This window comes from Oreochromis niloticus, linkage group LG14 (assembly GCF_001858045.2).
Source record: "Oreochromis niloticus isolate F11D_XX linkage group LG14, O_niloticus_UMD_NMBU, whole genome shotgun sequence".
Lineage (NCBI taxonomy): Eukaryota > Metazoa > Chordata > Actinopteri > Cichliformes > Cichlidae > Oreochromis > Oreochromis niloticus.
The window spans coordinates 26,719,861-26,741,851 of NC_031979.2; the positions used below are offsets into that span (position 1 = coordinate 26,719,861).

At 39.0% G+C, this 21,991-nt stretch overlaps 1 protein-coding gene across 3 annotated transcripts in view; it reads right to left on the reverse strand.

Moving 5' to 3' along the window:
• The window catches only part of lrfn1 (leucine rich repeat and fibronectin type III domain containing 1), a 126,093-nt gene that overhangs the window by 14,186 nt on the left and 89,916 nt on the right, over positions 1-21,991 (reverse strand). For 2 of the 3 annotated variants that reach the window (XM_005459561.4, XM_025898356.1), the window contains exon 4: positions 15,829-15,934. The exons of the other annotated variant lie outside the window; for it this stretch is intronic. The gene's annotated coding sequence lies outside the window, so the exon portion shown is untranslated. The remainder of the gene's footprint in view (positions 1-15,828; positions 15,935-21,991) is intronic. 3 annotated transcript variants of the gene reach the window in all.

Sequence of the window (21,991 nt, forward strand, 5' to 3'; positions counted from 1 at the left end):
TCCACATCAAACTGTCACATCTTCTGTTTATTTGTTATAAAAGTGAGTATAATTTTTGTACTCTACGCCTGTAAATGACACGTTTGTTTGACTCCCCTGACAGATTTTGATCAATGTTCCTAAATATTTATAATTATTTACAACCTCAACAGCTATTTTTTGGCGTGTCCTACTCGCTCTAAGATCAAAAATAATTCCCTTAATTTTCTTGGCTTTTAACTGAATAGCATGACACTAAGTAACAAACTCATCCAGATATGCACAATAATTAGTTTCATCTTCTGTATTCATGCAAACAATCACTGTAATCGCTATAAACATCAGACAACTTAGCCTTGCATACAATAACATACATCTGTTACTGCCACTAAACAAATACACCCATCATTATATATCATTTAGAAGCAAGCATAATTCTGCACAAGGCACGCACACGTGAGTACACTACAACACACAGCCACCCACGCACAGTTACAGGACACCGCATTCAAAAACACAACTACATGTCTTCACATCCATGCATTTACACATTAACACAAAGAGAAGCATACTGAACAACAACAACGAAAAGCAGTAAGTGCTCTAGAGGAATAAAGAAAGAGGAGAAAAGATTACCAACAAATGTGCCATTTTCAGCTTGGTTTTCTGGCTCAGACTAGTACTGGAGTAAATGTCGCTCTGTATGAACAACAGATAAAATCTGTTGCTTCTTAAAAATGCTCCAAATTCTTCACACATTCACAGCACAGATCTGTTAAAGCCCAAATGCTGACATTTTCTTAAACATTCAGATGCTTGCTTAAAAATGGCTAAAAATAAGAGTGCAGAGATTGCTGTAAAAATGAAGCAGAAATGAGGTAGAATCTTAAACAGCATCTCCTATTGATGACTGCGTAGCTCGTCCCCGCTGCTGCCTTCTTAATGCTTACACCCAGGTTTACATATTCAGTAAAACAGCTGCAAGGATCATAGTGCATCTTGGCAACTTTGAAGAAAGTCATAAAACTTGAAAACTGTGCTGTGAATCTTAATTTTAGCAGCCACGGGAGGAACAGTTTGCTTCTTCACCTGCTTGTATACACCCACATGTTGTATGTCCATGATAACACAGCTGGAATTTTTAATTAAGAACTTCCATGAATTCTCGTTACATTACATAAATTGCCAGGAAGAGGTACAGGCTTTAAGAACTCGGAGCTTTTAATAAATCACAGAACAGTCATATGAGGTGAACGCACCTTCTAGTTTCACGAAAATTTAATATACTGATCAAGTATAGCTCCATTAATACTTGTCCTCTGTGACTATAATGTAGGTTTTAACTACTAACATTAAATCTTGCAGAAACACGCTATTGCCTATTGGTTATATAGAATGTTCTGATGTTTAATAGCTGAAAAGATAAGAAAAATTGTATTAATCATCATTAAATTTGTTACTAAACCATTTAAATCTTTTTACGATGTTTATGGGCAATTATGGTTGTAATTTTTCAGCATTTTGAAACATTTCCTAAAGGGCAAATCGGCTGTTAAGGTTGTATTTGTGGCAGCAGTGCATTTCAATAACAATAGTAGTTAGTTGTAGCATTTATTTCAATGTGACATTGAAGCAACGGTATACAAACAATGCATTAGTGTGTCCTTAGCTCAGAAAAACATCTGCCCAGAGACAGTGCATTGTAAGGACATTTCCTGGACATGACTTTGTCAGGAAACCGTAAATGCCAATTAGACGATACAGACAGTGAACTACTGGCTGACCTAGTGTGACTCTTGTCAAGATGCAGGCATAATTATTGACAGCCAGAGTTCATTGGTGCCAGCTCCGTCTCCACCAATGGACGCCTAAACCGAGGCTGCATAGCCCCGGGGATTTCTGGTCACATCTCATCAATGGGGGTGGGGGTGGGGGGGTGTTGTGGGTGTTGTCGCAAACAGGAGGAGCATTTGCATATTATAATTACGTCTGCACGCAGAGGCAGTTTTCTCAATTACATCCCATTTAAAACTTTCAATGAAGAAGAACTGAGAAGCACAAGCTACTGCAGCTCCATGAACTAATTGTAACCGCCTCCCTAAACAAGACAGCGAACATGATTATTACACCAGGAGTGAACAAGTATAGTCATAGATGCCACTTACTGATGGAACGCTTGGGTGATTGATTGTTACCCTTTACCTGCTACCTGTTCTTTTCAATTTGAATACCTCCCCTCAGAGATATAATCAACTCTCAATAGCTGCTCCTGTAATTACAACATACTTTATTTATAATAAATATGCTTTAAAACATTAAACTTTCAAAGTTAAAAAGCAAAACAAAAAACAACTAATTATGAAAGTTGGCGGGGCATTATTTTTGACTGCAAAATGATAATAGTCTATATTTACATGTGAAAAGAGTAATCTAATGTATTGGAGGGGACACCTTTTAATTATTGTTAATTAGTGTTTTAATTAATGTTTTCACATAATATCTACTTAAGTAATTTGTGGACAATCTCAGTGTAGCAGTAAACACCGAAAATCATTCTCAGGTTGGCAAAATTGTATTTTTTATCAGTAGTCTGTTAAAAAAAAAGAGTAGAGTACAAAAGGGAAGAATGTTCATATTTACATTTCAGAAATGGAAATCAGTTTTTCCTTTGACCATTTTGAAATAACTGATTGATTCAAATAGTTGATTAATTGCGAATTGGTATTATCCACAAATAAACTCAAAGTCCTCTTTAAGCATTTCTTTACATTAGAGAATCCCTCGAACAACCAAAGAGTAAGTAATCTCCAGTGACACGTTCCTGTGATCATGTCAGGTAAGTAGACCTTTACCACAGCAGACATTTGATATTTCGACATTTGACCAGTCAAAGTACAGAAAGTACAGGCTGTAATATTGAACCAGCATGCAAAAAAAGCAGGACCTTCCTCAGAGGAATGCAAAGAATCATTAACATGCTTGGGGTTATATTCTTTCACAGACCCACTAGTTGAAGCGGGTCGTCTATTTATCGAAGCTGGAGGTTCGATCCCCAGCTCCTTCAGTTTGCATGACATGCTTGACATGCATCTTGGGCAATACCCTGCAAAACTACAGTTCATCCCTCATGCCTCCAGGATTGTATAAGTGTGTGTGAGACAGATAAAACCTTTAAAGTGCACAGAATAATGGCATGGGTGAATTGGTGAACCTGGCTTTTAAAAGTGCATGATCATTAATGAGAGAAAAGCACTACATAAATACTAAACAGTCAATTTACCATAATAGATTTCTTTACAGAATGCTTAAATACATAGTCGCTAATTATTTGACTACATGATACATAATGAAATGATTAAATATGCTGCTGTTCTAGTCAATTCACTTTTTGTATGAAATGCCTTTTTGTACAAATTGACCCCACCAGCCCCCACAAAACAAAAAGAAAAAAACCCTGTGATTGCATCTGTTAGCTGTCATGACTAATAGAATAAACAGCGACAACTGATTGCCCTCTGATATAGAATGGCCACTTGCCTACTTTAGATGTAATGAGAGAGATCTCACAGATCTTCACACCCAGATAAGAAGCCACGCTTTCTGTTCACGCTTTAGATTAGGAAAAAGATGAACTGTTTGAAGCAGAAATACTAAGATACAAAAAAATACTGTATTAAATAAAAGCCAAAATCCCAAGTACAAGTGCATGAACGCAAACTATGTCATCAGTAAGTTATCATATATAGTACATTTGGTGCTTTAATTTAGTTTTCTTTGGTGTACCAAAAGTAATATAAAAAATCTAAGAACATACAAGCACGTTGTCACTATAGGGGCTCAGCCTACATTTGTTTTTGGGGGTTTTTAGGAGATTGCATGTCCTGACATCCACAAACAGCTTGACAATACACAGAGTGGCTGTTACTCTTTTCTCCATGATGCAGTTTCACTGACACCTTCCAAGAGATTTCTAAAGTACAGTCGACATATTTGTCAAGAAAAAGGTGGAGAAAAAAAAGAGCACAGAGAAACATGCCATTATAAAAGCAGAAGCTGCTAGCAAACAATAAGAGGACCGACTGAGAATCTGAATGACATCCATCTTATGGGATTTCTATATCTAGGCTTAGTTATTTTGAAATCCAACGTGGGTCAATGACAAGCATTGGTGATATACAAAAGCTCTACCAGCAAGGCTGTCTCTCTGATATGCATTTTCTGCATGTGGTGACAGGTTTATTTCCTCATTCGTGCATGTTTGTTCTCTGCACTTGATTTTATTCCTATCTTGTTGTTCTTTAGCATAGAAGCTCCATACCTTCTTCCTGCTGTGTAGAAGAGCTGAGCAGACCCTCTGAATTGGCCCCTTATGATGCCACTTTGTGCTCGGGTGATGCAGAGGAATCCACACTTGATTTGAAATCCTCCTCCCAAGGCTGCTATACTGCATTGATCCTGCTCTGTATGTACCCTCGCAAGGTATTATGTATGCCTGTTATGTGCTTTACTGCCACAGCAGACTCTTGCAAAGAGCCGATTTACACTCCGCAGAGAAAATGTACCAAATGGCTGAACTTAAACCTTTCGTGGTAGAAATAAACTCTATTCGTTTTGCAAAAAGGTAGCCGTGCACAGATCTATCATTACATAAGCTATTTCACATATCGAAGCTGGATGTTCTATACTAAAAGAACCATTTCCGAATGAAATAATGGAAACCATCATTTAAACACATGCTAGAATCACAGAGAATTCCCTTAAATCAAATGTGTAGAGATCTGAACATTGTTAAAATACAAAAGTAACTCACATACACTGTCACAGCAGAGTGCCACTAAGGATAAAACTACTTCATTTTACATTACAGACAGCTTGGGTCTTTGGGGGATGGAATTTTCAGTGTGTGGCTTTATCTGAACCTCTTTCTCCCAATTTGAAATATTCCAACAACTACTGGGTGGATTACCAAGAAGTTTTGTACTGACATTCATGGACAGGGGATGTTAATGATTTTGGGTCCTTGACTCCTCCCACAGAGACACCATAAGTTTGACATTTGTGGTCTTGAGTGACATGTTTCAAAAACGATAAGATGAATAACCATGAAATTCGCTACAGACATTAGTATACCCTTCTGGAGGGACTGTAATAACTCTGGAGATGCTTTAATTCGACCCTGGTGAACTCATTTCAAATTTAGCATGACATTTCCATTAGCCTCTGCATTGCTTTGTGTTTTGTGTTAATTAGCAAATTGTGAGCATGCTAACATTAGCGCAATGCAGCCCAGTTCACACTGCAAGTCTCAGAGAGATTTTTGTTGCTTCTCAATTAGACTCCAGTAGATTCGCAATGTAGATGACCCCATTCATCATTTTTGCAAGTTGAATATTAAGTAAATTTCCACCGTGTACATTCCCCTTTCTGACTACAGTATAATTCAATTAACAAAAACAATTGAGATTTATTACCAACAGGATCCACCTGAATAAATCTACTGTAATAACTGGACGCAATAATCGAAAATTCATGCAGCTCTAATTGATATAGAGGACAGTGTCCCAAAATCACTCAGGGCTGTAATGAGTGCGTGCTAGCCTTCGGCTGAGGCAGCTATGACTGCATGTCCCCACAAATAACGGACTGCGCATCTTCAGTTTGACACACTTCCTAGAAAAGCCCGAGCAAAGCAGGTTTAGGCAGAACTTTTGTCAAATATATTGAAGGTATCACTAATCCTGTCTGTGTCAAATAAAACACCTTGCAGTGTCAATACACAGAGAGTGGCAGTTCACACAAGATGTGGATTTATCTGCTGTTGGCTTTGTGCCAAGAAAATAAGTTTAAGTGAACAATTGCTGCACTTACTACTGACCAGTCAATATGTCCTGTTCACATTATAGGTTTGCTGAGACTCAGAGAAACGAAACAAAGCAAAAGCAACCAACACCTGAATTCCACATATCAGCTCCTTTTTGCACTAGTATCACACTGCCATATGCACATTTGTGTATTTGCAAGCTTTTCATTCTCCATATCTTTTCTGACTTTGTTTGGGGTTGGGTGCAGTGTGATAAAGTAGCGAAATGTTAATGGTTTTCTCTTATGTATTCCTCAAACTGAACAGCCATTTGTCCTCTCCGTTAACTAAAGCTAGAGGTTAACACAGTGCCACGCTCTGTGTAAAGACTTCCAAGTAAAGTTTAGATTTTCAAATGTAAACAGTTAAGTAATTGCCACATAGACAACCTCAGAGTTTTTTGTGCTCACCCCCTGGGGCAGTTTAACATGTTATGCCTGGTTGCTGATACATCCTTTCTTTAATTATACAATCAAGTAAAAGAGACCTCTGGGAGGTTTTTTTTGTAAACTGTGTACACTCTAACACTTAGTTCACTTCCTTCCTACATAAAAAATGTGCAAAGATGAAGCAGAAAACTCAAAAAACTTGCAACTCCCATACTGTATACAAGGATGGAGTGCATATAAAATATGCATGAATTCATCTTTTATATACAGTCCATGCATGTAAGCCACAGAACGTACATGAATAGGCCAAACAGGTAAGAAACAGGTGGGGAGCTATACATTTTTTTCTGTTGCAGTTTCCTGTCAGTTCACTGCATTGTTTAATGCAACCAACAAATTCACAGAGAGTGCTTTGACTTATGGGTTTGTCACAGAACACCACACTTCTTTAACGTTGCAAAAGCATTATTTCTGTCTTCAACATAAAGGCTGATTTAAACCTACAGTATGAGCTCCAGCAGGTAATATTTAACAGAACAAGGAACAAGGTAATTTTTCTATTATTGATTCTGCACATTTAGATAAACATTTTTAGCTACAGAATGGCAACAGCTTTCCTTTACTGGTATGCAGAACAGAACTGTGCCATAAATCATAGCCAACCTTCAATATGGACACAAGAAGGAGAGTTCTGAATGTAAATCAAGCATACTCACTCGCTCAATGCATGAAGCGTTTTCAGGACTCAGTGATGTTTTATAAAGTGATAAAATGCAGACATAGAAATGTGCATTTCTTACTCTGTGATTACCTTGTTATAAGTAAATTTCTATATAAATAAAACTCTGTTATTTATTCATTATTTTGTGAAGTAACTATAGCAAACCATTAATGATGCAACCTGAAGTTACAGAATAAAAATTGAATGAGCGATGCAGTTTGGAAATTAATGTTAATACAGTGAGTAAATTTTACCCATTGGTTTAAGGTATACAGCAATCCCCGAACAAATGAGTTCATATGACAGTGACACAATGACAATAAATTATTTGCATTTTAATGCATTAGTAAAAGAATGAAAATAATTATGATCCATGCCAATCCTGTAAGTGTAGCCATTGATTTAAATAGGGGCAACTCTGATGTGTATTCTCCGAGCAAGTCCTTGTTTGACTTTTTCCTCCAATTACATTTGTTTGAGTTAAATCAGGTCACTGTGTTTCATTCGTGACATATTAGAATAATTAGTAATAATATGAGTGAAATGTTTAGTATGATTGCAGACAAACTCATGCTTCACTTTCTGAGTCCCTAATCAAAAACCTTTCGGGCCTGTTATTCGAGACTGAAAGGCATATTTAGCTCTTTCCTATCACTTACGTAATTATTTTTTATCTATATTCTTTTTCATGGAAGTTCACAAAGTTAATGCGACTGAATCCCCATATAACTGTCATTTACATTCTCTATAATGAAAAGCCACTGTTACATAAAACTGATTACCTGCTGTGTAAAATTGCCAATTTTTATAGACCTCCCAAAGGCAATTAAACTGTTCTTAAATTTGAACTTTAATTTTTACATTTTTTTACAATGCAATTCACAATTAGCCACTAACCTATACATTCAATTTAACTTGTATAATTTTTTTAACCTTCAAAATACACTCACAGCATTAGGTGCACTGTGCTAGTACCGGCTTTAAACCTCCTTTTGCCTTGAGAACTGACTCAATTCTTTGCGGCATAGATTCAACAGGGTGGCATCAAACAGTTGCTGCAGATTTGTCAGCTGCACAGCACCGATGTGAATATCACGTTCCAACACATCCCAAAGACGCTCTATTGGACTGAGACCGTGGTGACTGTGAAGACCATCTGAGTACATCGTCATGTTCAAGAAACCAATATGAGATGATTTGAGGTTTTCAATGTGGCAGTTATCCTGCTGGAAGCAGCCATCAGAAGATGGGTACACTGTGGTCATAAAGGGCTGGACATGGTCAGCAATAACACTCAGGTAGGCTGTAGCATTTAAACGATGTTCAACTGCCACTAAGGGGCCCCAAGTGAGCCAAGAAAATATCCCCCACACTATTACACCACCAGCAGTAACTACCCGAATTGCTGATACAAGCCAGAATGGATCCATTCTTTCATGTTATTTATGGCATATTCTGACCCTTTCGTCTAAATGTTGCAGTAGAAATGGAGACCCATCAGACCGGGCAATGTTTTTCTAGTCTTCTAGATTTTGGTGTGTCCCGGTTTCCTGTTTTTACCTGTTTAGAGTCATCTTTGTGTTACTGTATCCCATCTGATGCATTCAGAGTTGCTCTTGTGCAAACCTTGGTTGTAATGAGTGGTTATTTGAGTTACTGTTGCCTTTGTATCAGCTCAAACCAGTCTGGCCAATCTCCTTTGACCTTTGGCATTAACAGAGCGTTTTCTCTGTCTGATTAGATATGTGCAGCTGAACAGTCGTTCCCAATGAAGTGGGGATGATTCTTGATATTTCCTGTTAATATTACAAAATAGACTGACTGATGGAAATAATTGTAAGGTACAGGAAGCATTACATACTGTACATGTAGTAACTTTGCCACCAGCTACAGTCAGTTCATTACTGGTCATTGCGGTTGTGGCTGGACCATAAGTAATTAGCTCACAACCTATTTGATGAAAGAGGAAATTGCCCTTTATTTTCTGTCTCTAGTTAATTAGTAAAATTGATAAATTAGGTGGTGAACCAAATTACAGTCCAAAAACTATCACATTAGGAACAAATTAAGGCTGAGAAAGCAGGACATTGGGATGCATGGATTTTTTTTTTTGTTCCATTTTATCAGAAAAAATGTGCATTTACGATCCCACCGTAAGAAATTTTTACACATGAAAAAGCCACTCTCCCAAATGGATGCTGAATAAACACCAATTTATTCTGAAAACCACAGCAAAACAAATGTAACAAAGAAGAAGAAAAAGCAAAAGGAAATTATGTAAACAAAGCAGCTGCCTTACATTTATATTCTCAGACGAATTTATGATCACATCTCAGGTTTGATGCATGATCTCAAAGAAGACAGGGCACTGCAAGAGTTTGTATTTTTGATTTAGTCCTTTGCGCTGGTAGACTTGCTTGTGTAGACTTTGCTAATTCTTTACTCCTGGTGTGATCTTTCATCTGAATGAATTACAGGGGGGGAAAAAATCACCTGCTAACTAGCGGAATATATAACAAAGAGGTATAGTCAGAACGACATACCTTTAATTTGTTTGTTATATTGTGACTGATAATTCTCATATGTTGCTGGAGCCAGGCACAAAGATTAAATATGTGTAGCTGTAAAAAATACGACACCATTAGCGAACGCGACTGAGGTTTCCAACACTGCATTTCTATAATTTACTTCATGCACTAACACAGACTATAATCTTGGACAGCAGAGGCAACCTGCTCAATCCCATTATTGAACTTTAATATAGCTCCATCCATGCCAGTTGTCCATAATACTACACCCAAGCAAGCTTATTGTGCTGCCAGGTCCACTTATAACATCCCTGCCTCATGTGCAGCTCCTCCTCCTCCTTCTCACTCTCCTCTGCCTATGAGCCAATGCAAATTACAGTAACAGCTTGGACGTGAGTATAATCTCAAGTGGTGCGAGCTGGGCTCCATGGCAAGGCATGCAGGCAGATGGAAGCAGAGACTCTGCCAGGCCTCTTTAGGGGCTCCCACTCTCTCTCCAGCATGGTAGACAATGGAGGAGCTGTGGCTCGCAACCAGCTTCTCGTCTGCCACTATCACGCAGCCTCCTCCCATCCGCTGTATTTGGTAAATGATATGAAACGAAGGGGGACGCCTTGTTTAGACCAATGTGCAGATGGACAGCAATACTGGCAACATTATATCACAAGCCACTTGCGGTATGTAGCAGAGGGTAAAACTTAAGGAAAGACGTTCACATTTATGATGACAGAGAGGGAAAGGAGAGCATTAGGGTTTGTATCTTTATCTGTTTCTGCACAGGAGGTGGCAGAGATCTTTCCCTTGAGCTGTTGTAGATATTTATAGATAGCACTTTAGATAAACAGCCTTATCCATTTGCATAAAAGATGTAACCAAAACAAAAAATTTAAAGAAAAGGCATTATTTTCCAATCAGCGCAGCATATTATGTATTAAAGCAGTTCCAGTGAGAATGCCACGACTTCCCAAAGTTTCCTGGTGTGTAAATATACATCTGTATAATAATATTTATATCATATATATACACACACACACACACACACACACACACACACTCTAAAGCATAATTAACTTGAGATGTGTTTTGAGACCGAGTTCCCTCAAAGAAACCAATTTAACTTCAAAAAGGTTTTCCTAATACTTGAGCATGCCTCTGTCTGCATTACTGAACTTTTATCCACTGTTTCTAATTTCAGCATCTTCTGCCAAGAATGAACAGAAGAGTTTGTCTTGCTCCGTTATTTGTGATGCTCTGCTGATTTCCGCAACAGTGAAAGAAAAACCTTTCTTTTTTTCATGAAAGAGAACCATGAAGAGAGAAATTTTCTGTAGTTACAGATACCTTTTTGGGTTAAGAGCCTGCCTGTTTGGATGCAGGCACTGCAAAAAGAGTTCCATCAAAGTGTAATGCACCTTTTATTTTGAATGAATGAGCTCCAGGGTTTACACTTGCATGACAACAGAGATCAGAGTTTCTCTTGTTTTGCTGCTCTGGGAGACAGGCTTGTTTATGCTCACAAACACTGATTGTGCTATTCTTGGCCATTAATGTAAATTGATTCTTCTACTCAGTTACGCTCCTTGTAATGAGTACGTTTATATGATGGGGTTGTACTTCCATGTCTCATTTCAAGATGCTTCTTGTTTTCTGATCACATAATAGCGCAAAGGAGGAAGCTTTAAGACAGACATATGTGCCTGCAGAAGCTCACAGAATGCCCTCTCTGCTGTATGCATGCATAACAACAAACAAAAGAACAAAAGAATCTGATGTATGAAGAAATCAATAGACTATGAATCAGCCGTGTGCCAAAATGAGGATGTTTAAGTGACTCAGTCTTCAGTGTGTTTGCCAACCCTGACTGCATCTGCACTAACAAAAAGAGAAAGCGAAACACAGAGAAAACACCAAGACGCTGAGCACAACTCCCCTGGAGCGACGCGTCTATTTTATCTGCCTTGTGCTCACACGCATGCAGGTGTGTTTGATTTTTACTGTATTTTCTCTATTATTTTTTAAAAGAACAACAACAAAAAAAGCTTCAGCTGCACCAGCTCAAATTTCCCTTATAATTTCAAGATGTGCTTGACACAGGGTGTATGGCTTAATTTGTGCAAATGATTACAGATGCAGTAACAAGAATCAGGTGCAGAGGAGGATATCTCAGCATGGTAATATGTGCTGTAAACATTCAGAATACCCTGAGCTGCTACTTGACACTGCCTGTCACTGCTTTGAATGCTCGATATTCCAGGAAACACTCACTGCAAGCCTCACATTTCCTTGACAAGAGAAACAGACCACCAGACACAAGACAGGGAAGACGTGCACTGGAATTTTGAATATGGGAAGGCAACAACTTGACCTACTACTCAGTCTTCCCTCGATCCCCGATTTAAAAAAATAAAATAAAATTATTATTCGCTACCTACTTACAGAACACTCAGTTTGTAGTGCCATAATTTTGTGCAAGCAGAGATGAGCTGGTGGGGAATCCTGTTGTTCCGCCTCTTAATGGCCTCAAACTTGACAACCGGGATTAAACTGCACTCAAAAGAGCAGCTGGGAGAAGATGTCAAAAGAAAACATACGGGCCAAATTACTGTACTTTTACAACACAAATTGCTTTTATTTGACAGGAAAGGAGTGAATTCAAATCTCTCAAAAAGGATTAATTAAACTATGGGAATTATTTTCTTTTTTTGGGACACAAAACAGAACAGGATGTCTGGCGGTGCACAAAATATGCAGAGTTATGCAGGGTGTATGCTGTAGATGCTGCTTGTTAGGAGTACAACGCAGGGTGGGGGGGTGGGGGCACTGAAGGGAACAGCACTTATGTTCAATTCTGTAACACAAGCTGGCTAATTGGCATTGCCATGCCATTCCCTTTGAACCCACGGAGGACAAGTGGGAGCCATTATATTTCTTTGTTCTCAGCACTGTGCGATACCCCCTGACCACTGAAACCACAGGAGTTCTGACCACAGAGGGTCAAAGGCAGGCAGTATAATTCCACCTCCCACTCCTCACCTTAATGAACTCCCCCAGGATCATAAACCAGACTTTCACCTAAAACCAGGCCCTCAGCAGAGTTCACTTACCGGCAGCAAGCCGGATCAGATATCATATGCCTTGATGTAGTGCTATGACATTTTCAGGCTGAACACCTACTTGAGTCTACCAAACAGATGCTAAGGGGATACTGGTAGCTTCTGCACTTCAGATGCACGCGATTATTCTCAAATGACTGCCCTCTTAACATGGAGCACACACCATTAACTCTATCCTCTTGTGTGTTCGCTTTTAATTAATAGTTTCATGCTATATAATGCACAGCCGTAACACGAAACTGTGTTCATGTCCTGCTGCAGCATTTTGAAGAGTTAGTTAGAGCTGCAGTCAATTACACTACGACTCCAGACAGAGCCTTCTTTTGTACTACACATGGGTCACATTATTTGAAATATTGGGCAGAGTTATATAAAGACCACAGAAACTGCTAGGTTGGTGGGGTTTGCTTTTAAGTCTCTGAGAGAATAATGATAATCGGCACAGCCCCACCCAATTTCAATTTTATTTTCTTTCTAAACTAAATTTATACTATCATTATTCCTTTCTGGCTAGACATATAGAATGTTTCTATCATATTCAGCACTGGTTGTTTCAGTGTATAGCTAAAGCTGAAAACGGTACTTTGGCCATTAACCTCTTAAAACCTGTCAATTACCAGGTTTTATTTGCAGTTTTCTAACTGCCATTAGCATGGAAAGACTGAATTACTTCCTAACTCGTAAATCTTTGCACTTCTTTGTATTTCAAGTCCAGACTTGTGAACAGTTAAAACACCCACTGTGCTTATCAGTTACATGTGTCAGTTTAGCATTCAGACTCTGCGCTAACATGTATATTATATCCATTAACGTCAAATGTAGATCAATGCAAGCTCTACGGACTGTCCATAAACCTCCTACTGTGTGAAAAGGTTACTCACCAATTAGTAACTTTAACGCTCATCCTACTGTGCAGACCCCAGAGGTATACTTTTTTCATCTCCCACAGTTGTTTTATGCTATCATTTCAGGTTGTGTGACTTTTGTGACTTCTGTGACTTTTTTCAATACATTTTTGCCATGAGCCCTGAATTAAAGTATCATACAATATCAAGAGGAATAGTGGTGCTCTGTCGGTCAATTTAAAGAAGAATGACTCCATTGCTGCATTCATCATCTGGACGATAACTCGCCAAAGTGGAAGTTATTAGAACATTGGTAGAACAGATCAGGGCCGTGCCCTGGTCATGCCACACATGAAAAAGGAGAGCTGATTCTGCTAGATTGTCAACCCCTTAATCCAAGCAGAAATGACCCTCCTGGGAGTGAGGGGAACTCCACCCGCTGATGCAACTGTTTAATGCTTGAAAATGGTGTTACCTTTGCTCATGAACCACAGACAGGAAGGGCGCAATTGTTTGCTGCTCCTGTCATAAGCCAGCATGCCCTGAGAATAGCATGAGGGAAATTGTGTGCTAGAACTGCCTTTAGTGTGTGTTTAGCTTTAATTGGTTTTAGTTGTTTCCTGTCCCTATACAACCACATTGAGAGCTTGGTTTGCACTGCCAACAATAATCTTCACCAGGGCTGCCCTTAGTCACTGATACTTTTCAGAACATTTATGGACAAATTTTCTAGCTACAGCAAATGGGTGGAGAGTATCTGGTAAGGTGGTCTCAGGATCTGGTCCCTGATTTCTGTGGATTTTATTATTAACCCTTCATTTATCCAGGTTTAAATCTCATTTCCAAGAGAGACCTGGCATCACTGCATCAGATGATGAGGTTTTCTTAGCTTCATCGGGTGGTGATCTCCAGCTTGCACTGAGTGTGAAGCATCTGGGATGAGTCTGGTCAGAATCTGGGTCGGAGATGAGTTGCTGCCCAAAGTGGAGGACTTTAAGTGTCTCGGGATCTTGTTCATGTGTAAGTAGAGTAGAGTAGAGTAGAATGGGAGAATGACAGACAGATTGGTGCCTCATCTGTAGTGATTTAGAAGCTGTTCTGGTCTGATTTGGTGAACAGAGAGCTGGGCATGAAAGCAAAGCTGTCGATTTACGGGTCGATCAGTGTTTCAGTCGTCATTTTTGGTCACGAGCTGAGCTGTGGGCAGTGGCCAAAAGAATAAGATCGTGGATACCAGCAGCGGAAATGAGTTTCCTCCAACGCGTGTCTGGGCTCAGCCTTAGAGATAGGGTGTGGAGCTCAGTTATTCAGGAGGAGCTCAGATTAGAGCCACTATTGTTCTTCTTCAATAGGAGCCAGCTGAGGTGTTACGGTCATGTGACCAAGATGCCTCCTGGGTGAGGTGTTTTGGGCTTGCAAGACAGGTCCCTGAGCAGACCCAGGACACACTGGAGAGATTGCATCCCAGGGCTGCCTGGCGTTTTTTGTATTTATTTCGATATTTTGTATTGGGGTCAAAATGACTCCAATTGGCTTCATCAGAAAAATACAATAAGAGCTGAGACTACAATCAAAGTATGGTAAATAGGCTTTCAGATAATAATGTGGCTTGTAGTTAAGATAAAAACTGTAAGTCGTATTAAAGAAAATCATACATTTCGATTACAAATACACAAAATATTGTTAACTTTGCAAAAATAATGCTAGACATTTTTAGATGACATTACATAACTAATAACAAATATTTTTCTATTATTATTATTTATTATTATAGCTGCTATATTTATATGCATGTTGAATATGCTGGATAAGAGCTTCTTGACTAAGCAATATTTACCCAGCAATCTTTATACTTTCTCTCACACATTTCTACACTGATGGCAACCCTGTAGACACTGCACTTGCTGTGTAAAGTGCAAAACCTACGTATATCTGTTTCTTTATCATCATCACCTTTTTTATCATCATTATCGAGTCCTCCAGCTAACCGACTGTACCGGCCGTTTGTTAGCCATGTTATTTCAAAAATGACCAGTCTGACCATTTTCTGGGAGAAGACAATTTTGTGTCGTTGCCCAGGTACACTGGAAATAGACAAATAAGATAAAGCCAGAAAAGAAGATTCAGAGTCAACAGACTCCATGGTTGTTGCCTAACTGTGTAAATCAAATGCTGCCAAACAGTAGGAGACAAGAGGAGAATAAATATGAATATTTTACTCAGTTATCCTCTGGACCCTGTAGTTTCACAGAATTTTCTGACATAGCACTCCCTTTAAATCTGCTGATGTATTACTGCTAACAACATTTTTCAGCATAGTTAAAGCTGCTCCTACTAAGCAGGGAGCTGCTTACAGTCAATATGCAGTGAATTGGAAAACATGGCAAACTCACCAGATATCAAGCCCTGGTCTCCATTACAGGTTCCACATCAGCATCCTGATCAGCTAACAGTCAGAGACTCAGGGCTGAGGCAGGCGACTCCCACGGGAAAACACCGCTGGGGAATAAGGAACATGCTTTAGCATTTTGTTAGAATTAGGACATAATACAGCTGTAGGTGAGTTAGAAAGCTTTAGTAAAAAGCCTGCCAGAGAAGTGGTTGTTTTAACACATTTTGGGATGTTTATCATGTACTTCTAGACAATATTCCAGTGAAGGAGGCAACGTTTCTCAACACACTAGAGAGGCAGTCATACATTCATAATCTCATTGACTGAGCTTGCTCCTTTTTCCACTTGGCAGCTTTGGGTGCGATATGAACGCTGATCTGATTATGAAACAACAGGAAAGAAACATAAGCAGCAGCAAAAGGCACCAGAAAAACAGAGTTGGAGATACCATGACTATGAATGTGTGTCCTGTCATTAATATTTCACTGCATCATTGTAGCTCAAGGAGAACAAAGTGTAAAGGGGAGCATAATGAAAAATTTATTCTATTTTGACACAACTTTGGAATTTATCTGTACTAAACAAAGACTGGGCTCAGGATGAAAAAAATAAGGTGATAAATGCCTCCCAAAAAATTACTGGATGCTTAAACGCAAGGTTATTGCTGCACTCTGCAATATCTGATGAAGACGCATGGGGGTTTGTAACTCACTTAAGAAGCTATTTTTACCGAAACATTCACTTTTTTTTTCACACTGGAGAGAGATGAATACCAAGGTCACAGGCCTTCAGTTTCTCACTTGTCCCAAAAATTCAAAACAAGCTACGTGACATGTCACAGCTCTGCTTGCAGTACAGCAGCACGCAATCCAAGAGAGATTACCGTATCGCTCGCATTTGTCTGCAGCGAGCATTCATGCATGAAAATACAGGACTCTCCACTCAGGATTTTCTTCCAGCTTTACTGTACATCAATTTGTATTCAGGGGAGGACTTTAGACTTGTCACCTTCAGCTATTCATCCAGCCAATGAAGTATTTATGACGCAAGCTTTTGCTTTTTGATACGTAATTTCAATCCTCTTCCAGCTTCAGTCCACATAAGGCTGGATGTGTACTGTCATGTCAGAGTTTAAGAAATGAAGAAAAGAAATAAAGTAAGAGCGTAGGTGTCACACATTTCACGGCCTATCATTCCAAGCATATTAATGGCTTCCAGTTCTGTGCAGGGCGGTAACGCGGGCCACTCCTCCCCCTCTTCACAGCCAGTGTGTCAGAGAGTAATATCACTGCAGTGACAGCGAGAAACCAATGGGACTCGTAAATTTGCTTTAAAAAATGTCTTTCATCAATGACTTTTCAATTTTATCTTCACTTTCAAGTATACCATCACCTGGCCCAGAATGAGAAGTCTAGTGTTGGAACACCCCAGCCTCACATTATCTCCAACATGGCTCTTCTTCACTGTATCAAACACTCCACTCCACTGATCCATTTTCCTTTCACAGCTGCAACACTTTACCTCTGTTCCACTTTCTTTTTGGCCCCAGGCCTTTATTTGGTGCAAAAAGACAAGAAGAAAAAAAAAAATCCACAGTGCCGGGCAACGTTGTCCAATGGGCATTCTCAGTCAAGTCATTATCCATCACTGTGATTCCTTCCTATCTGTGCAAGACAAAGACAGTTGTTAGGGTGACCGACGTCCTCCTGTGTTGCCAGCTTTACTACTTACAATACTCGAAATGACAACAGGGGTGACTTAGACTTCCCTTTTGACCTCTTTGTAGTTATACTGTGCCGCTCACTCACTCACACAGAGATGACCCGATGTGAGTGGCATCAAAAACAAACAAAAAAACCCCCAAAATAGGACAGTCAGATACAAGAATGACTGAAAAACCAACATTGAACCGCAAAACATTATTTAAAAAGAACAGGCCTAATATGTACTGATGTGGAAGCATTAGTAAATATCAATAAGCTTGCTAAGAAAATCTCAAAGGCAGGGCAGTAATATTTTATCAGACTATAAGCATGCATTATTTGGACCAAGATTTCAACTAAATAACAATTTTGCTTGGAGATTTCCCTGGAAAACTCTACTTACAGCACTGAGGAAAAGCAGATCAAAGCCCACATTTTTTTAAGGTTTTAAGATTGAAATAAAACAGAACTGTCATTTCATACTCTTTTCATTATATATTTACAAGACAATGCCAGAATTATCTCTCTACTGGCTTAGGGATAATGCTTTTCTTCCCTCCTTTCCCAGACATCTGACCTGCAAAAGCAACAAAAAGAAATCTCTGCAAAAAGCTGCAGGCATCTCCTTCCCTCAGATCCTGCTGACCATCCAGGGAGACAAAAACAAGCCTTATAGCTTCAATCAATTATACATTTGAGTGAATGCATTCATACTGAAGCTATTCACCTTTCCGTGGATATAAACCGAAGTGAAGACAATTTCAGAGCTTGCTGCCAGGTAAGCAAGGACCCACAGCAATTAATAGACCACAGCAGTATGGGGAATTAATTCCACCATAGCCTTGCAAGGAGTTTTTGTGTGTGTGTGTGTGTATTTAGTACAAGCTTTAATTATTTCTAAATTGCCTGACTGGAGTAAAGATGTTGGTTAGAATTTAATTTTTCACCTCCTTTCACTAAATGCAGGAATCACAGTGCCCAAGAAAAAGACAAGCAGTACAGCAGCTGTAGCTTTAACATGCTTATTAAAGGACATTCTCAATGTCATCATGACTCAGCAGTGGGCTGACAAAACCACTCGTGCAGGAAACAACGATACTGTTTGGAGGTGTAGTGTAGCCCGATTGCTGTCATAACTGTGAGGTCAAACTTATCCTCAGCAGATCCATGAAACTGAATCCCATTAGACCATTTTCATTTTCCCCTGACTTTACAGTCATTTACTCCTCCTCATGTCAGCATTTTGATTAATGACTTGATTTACACACAGGATCGTGTACACTATATGACAAGGTATCAATCACAGAGCTATATGTATTCATGGATTTTCAACAGCTGTTTTGCTGCAGTCAAAGCCTAATTACATCTAACTAATGGGTGTGCATGAACAGCAATGCCCTGAAACTGAACATATTGAACATGTGTCACTATGTGTAGACTTAATGTGTTTAAATACATCAGATATATTCTGTTTATTCACTGGGTGCAAAATATCCAGAGTCATCTAGGGGAGAAACCACAAAAGCGAGGTGATTATTAAGGATGAACACCTGTTTTTATCTGAGTCATATCCGCTAATCTAAAACACCATCAGACTTTAATGAATTTTACCGTCCCACTTGCCTGACTCAAACTGAGCTGAGCTCTTTACTTGAAATAAGACAAAATAGTTGCCAGGAAAATTGCTTTAAGGAGCAGTTTGATTGAATAATTAGCTTTTCATTAGCTTCTACAAACCTTTGCCATAGGAGGTCAAGAAAAGATGAATTGCGTGTATGTGTGTGCATTTCACAGCCAATCAATACCCCTGAACCTGAATAATGTTGGAGGGCAAGGTTACCAAAGAAGGTCAGCGGCTAAAAGTGCAGGTGGTGATCACAAAAAAATGCTTTCTCAGTGATAATTAAGGCTGGTTGTGTTATGGTTAGACTCCATCAGACAAGGCTCATGGATCACATAGTGAGGTCATCTGTAATGCAATAGCTCAAAATGGACAAACTTTTCAATGATGGGATCAAAGACTTTATCCCATCATGTCCACTGGTAAAAGCTCTACATTTATATGTATAAAATAAATGCCATCATTTACAGCTCTACATATACACATATAGCACCTTTAACCTTAGCTTTGTTATATAAAATGCTTTACAAGATTACAGCACTGCCATGCAAGGTGCTTACCTGCCGTCAGGGGTAATATGGAGTTCAATATCTTTCTCAAGGACACAACCCTGCAATTAGCAGACAACCTGCTCCAGTGCCTAAGCAACGGACCCCCATAAATTACAGGTCAGAACAAACTGTATGAGTCAATTTATATTTCTATCTAACCGGAAATATAAAGGCTTAGATAATAAAATGCAGCTGGGGTTGTGACTGTGTATACAGGATACATGTGACATGACCCATTTTGGACTTGCATTTTGAAGGTCAGCATTAGTGTTTTGGCACTTTAATGTTCAATCCTTGTAGCTAGAACTGACTGTATTTGGAGGACAGTTTGGACTGCTACTTTATCAGAAAATGCTAGCAAGATGCATCTATAAATTGTAAGGGTGCCAAACACAAACACATGCAACTGGTGTTAAAAACAGACCAATAAAGCAGTATTTCATTCACCAAAACTGGAGAACTAACTTCCAGAATGGTTATACCACAGAGCAGGCCATAACATTTGTCAAACAATTCTATTAAAATGCTCTAAAATGCTTGGCAAGTCACAAAAAAGCACTAAAAGGTGTGTGTTTGTGTGCGTAATATTTTTTTCCACCACGAATATGTGAAAGCAATTGTGCAATGTTGTTTTATTTTCTCTTCTTATCTTTTCAGTTGAAATTTCTCATTCCTATTTCTGTTTATGAACGTTCATGCATAAAAATAACAAAATGCTCTAAAATATACCAACTCCACAAAAACAAAAGAGAAGTCAAGTTCAGTGACTTTGCGTTGAAATGAGGACTAGCAGACCAACCAATCAGCTACAGCTGCCAATCAAAGGGACCACACCCCTAACTCCAGTATCCAGACGGATTAGTTGTGAAAAAAGTACAGTTGTGATGAAGGTGGAAACAGTATATAAAAGCCAAACAGCAAAATGTTTTTTCATTTTTTGTTTTTACAAATGCATAAACATCCCATTTAATGCTGTATAACTGGATATTTCAACATGGACACACAGCCTCAACTGCCTACTAGAAAGAACTCCAGTTTATTCCACCTGGTCTAATTTTTCAAACCTGGAAATTGCCACTTGGCAGTGCGTAATGATAATTTTTGTCATTAATTAATTGCTTGAGTAATGTCTGTCAGGAAACTGCTCACAATTTGTGTCTAAGATCACACCTTCTAATTGCTCGTTTGGCCATGAACACAGCTGAAAACTGGAACATATTTAATTTTCAAAGATATAACAAATAGTGACAATTAACACCAAACTTAGCATTAAATAATTAAATATTTTGTATAGTCAAATCAGATGAATGTGTATTATCTATTATCAGATATATATGAACTGTTTCCCTTTAAGTTTAATCTTTTAATTCAAGGATTGGGAAAGACATAATAAAAGGGTAGAGTACAAATAGACGTGCATAATGTATCGCCAAGTGCGGCACCTGTAAGAAAAACAAACATACAACACCTGGAACCCAAACATCCGAAAATGCACAGGTTCATAAATCAACAATCTTCTTGTGGTGTGTGTTTGTATGTGAGTGTGAGTGAGAGAAAGAGAGGAGTGTTGAGTGTGTGCGTGTGTGTCTTTGTCACGAAATGTACTTGAAAATGAGGATGGGAAGTCCTAATAACGCCCCCCAGGAGCCAGAGGCAGACAGAGATGGATTCAGGAAAACCAGGCCGTCCACAGCCCCCAAGAGTACTGAAGACCGAAGGCCACGCATCTCAGTGATATCTGTACACCCAACCCAGCAGGAGTACAAGGGAGGAAGGCCTTAGATGACCAGGGGCGATGTGCAGCTGACCCTGCTAGAGGACAAGAACCACTGGTACCCAGTAGAACCCCCCCGACACAGAAGAGGTCCAGGCTACCCAGACCACCAAGGGAGTGGGTCAATGAACATTTTAGCTTTTATGGATATCTTCTAGCCTTCTTTATTGTATTGAGCAGAGTCTGTTATTACAAATTCATCATCCTAATACCTAAACAACTAAATACATGACTGACTACCAAAAAAAACCAAGATGAATGAGTGTTTGCAGAAATAACACGAGTGGTTCATTTTGCAATATCATAATGTGTCACTCACAGTGAGGCAATATAAAGACTTACAGATATAAAGACTGTGTGGAAACACTGGGTTTGCAGTGCTTACAGTATTTATTTTGATATTTATTTATGGTTTTATTTAAAAACACATAGAAATGTGTTTTTAAATGTGTTTTTTTTTTCAGGGCTCTATGCTAAAACTTTGTTCAACAACCCAGGTTATCTTTCTCTTATCC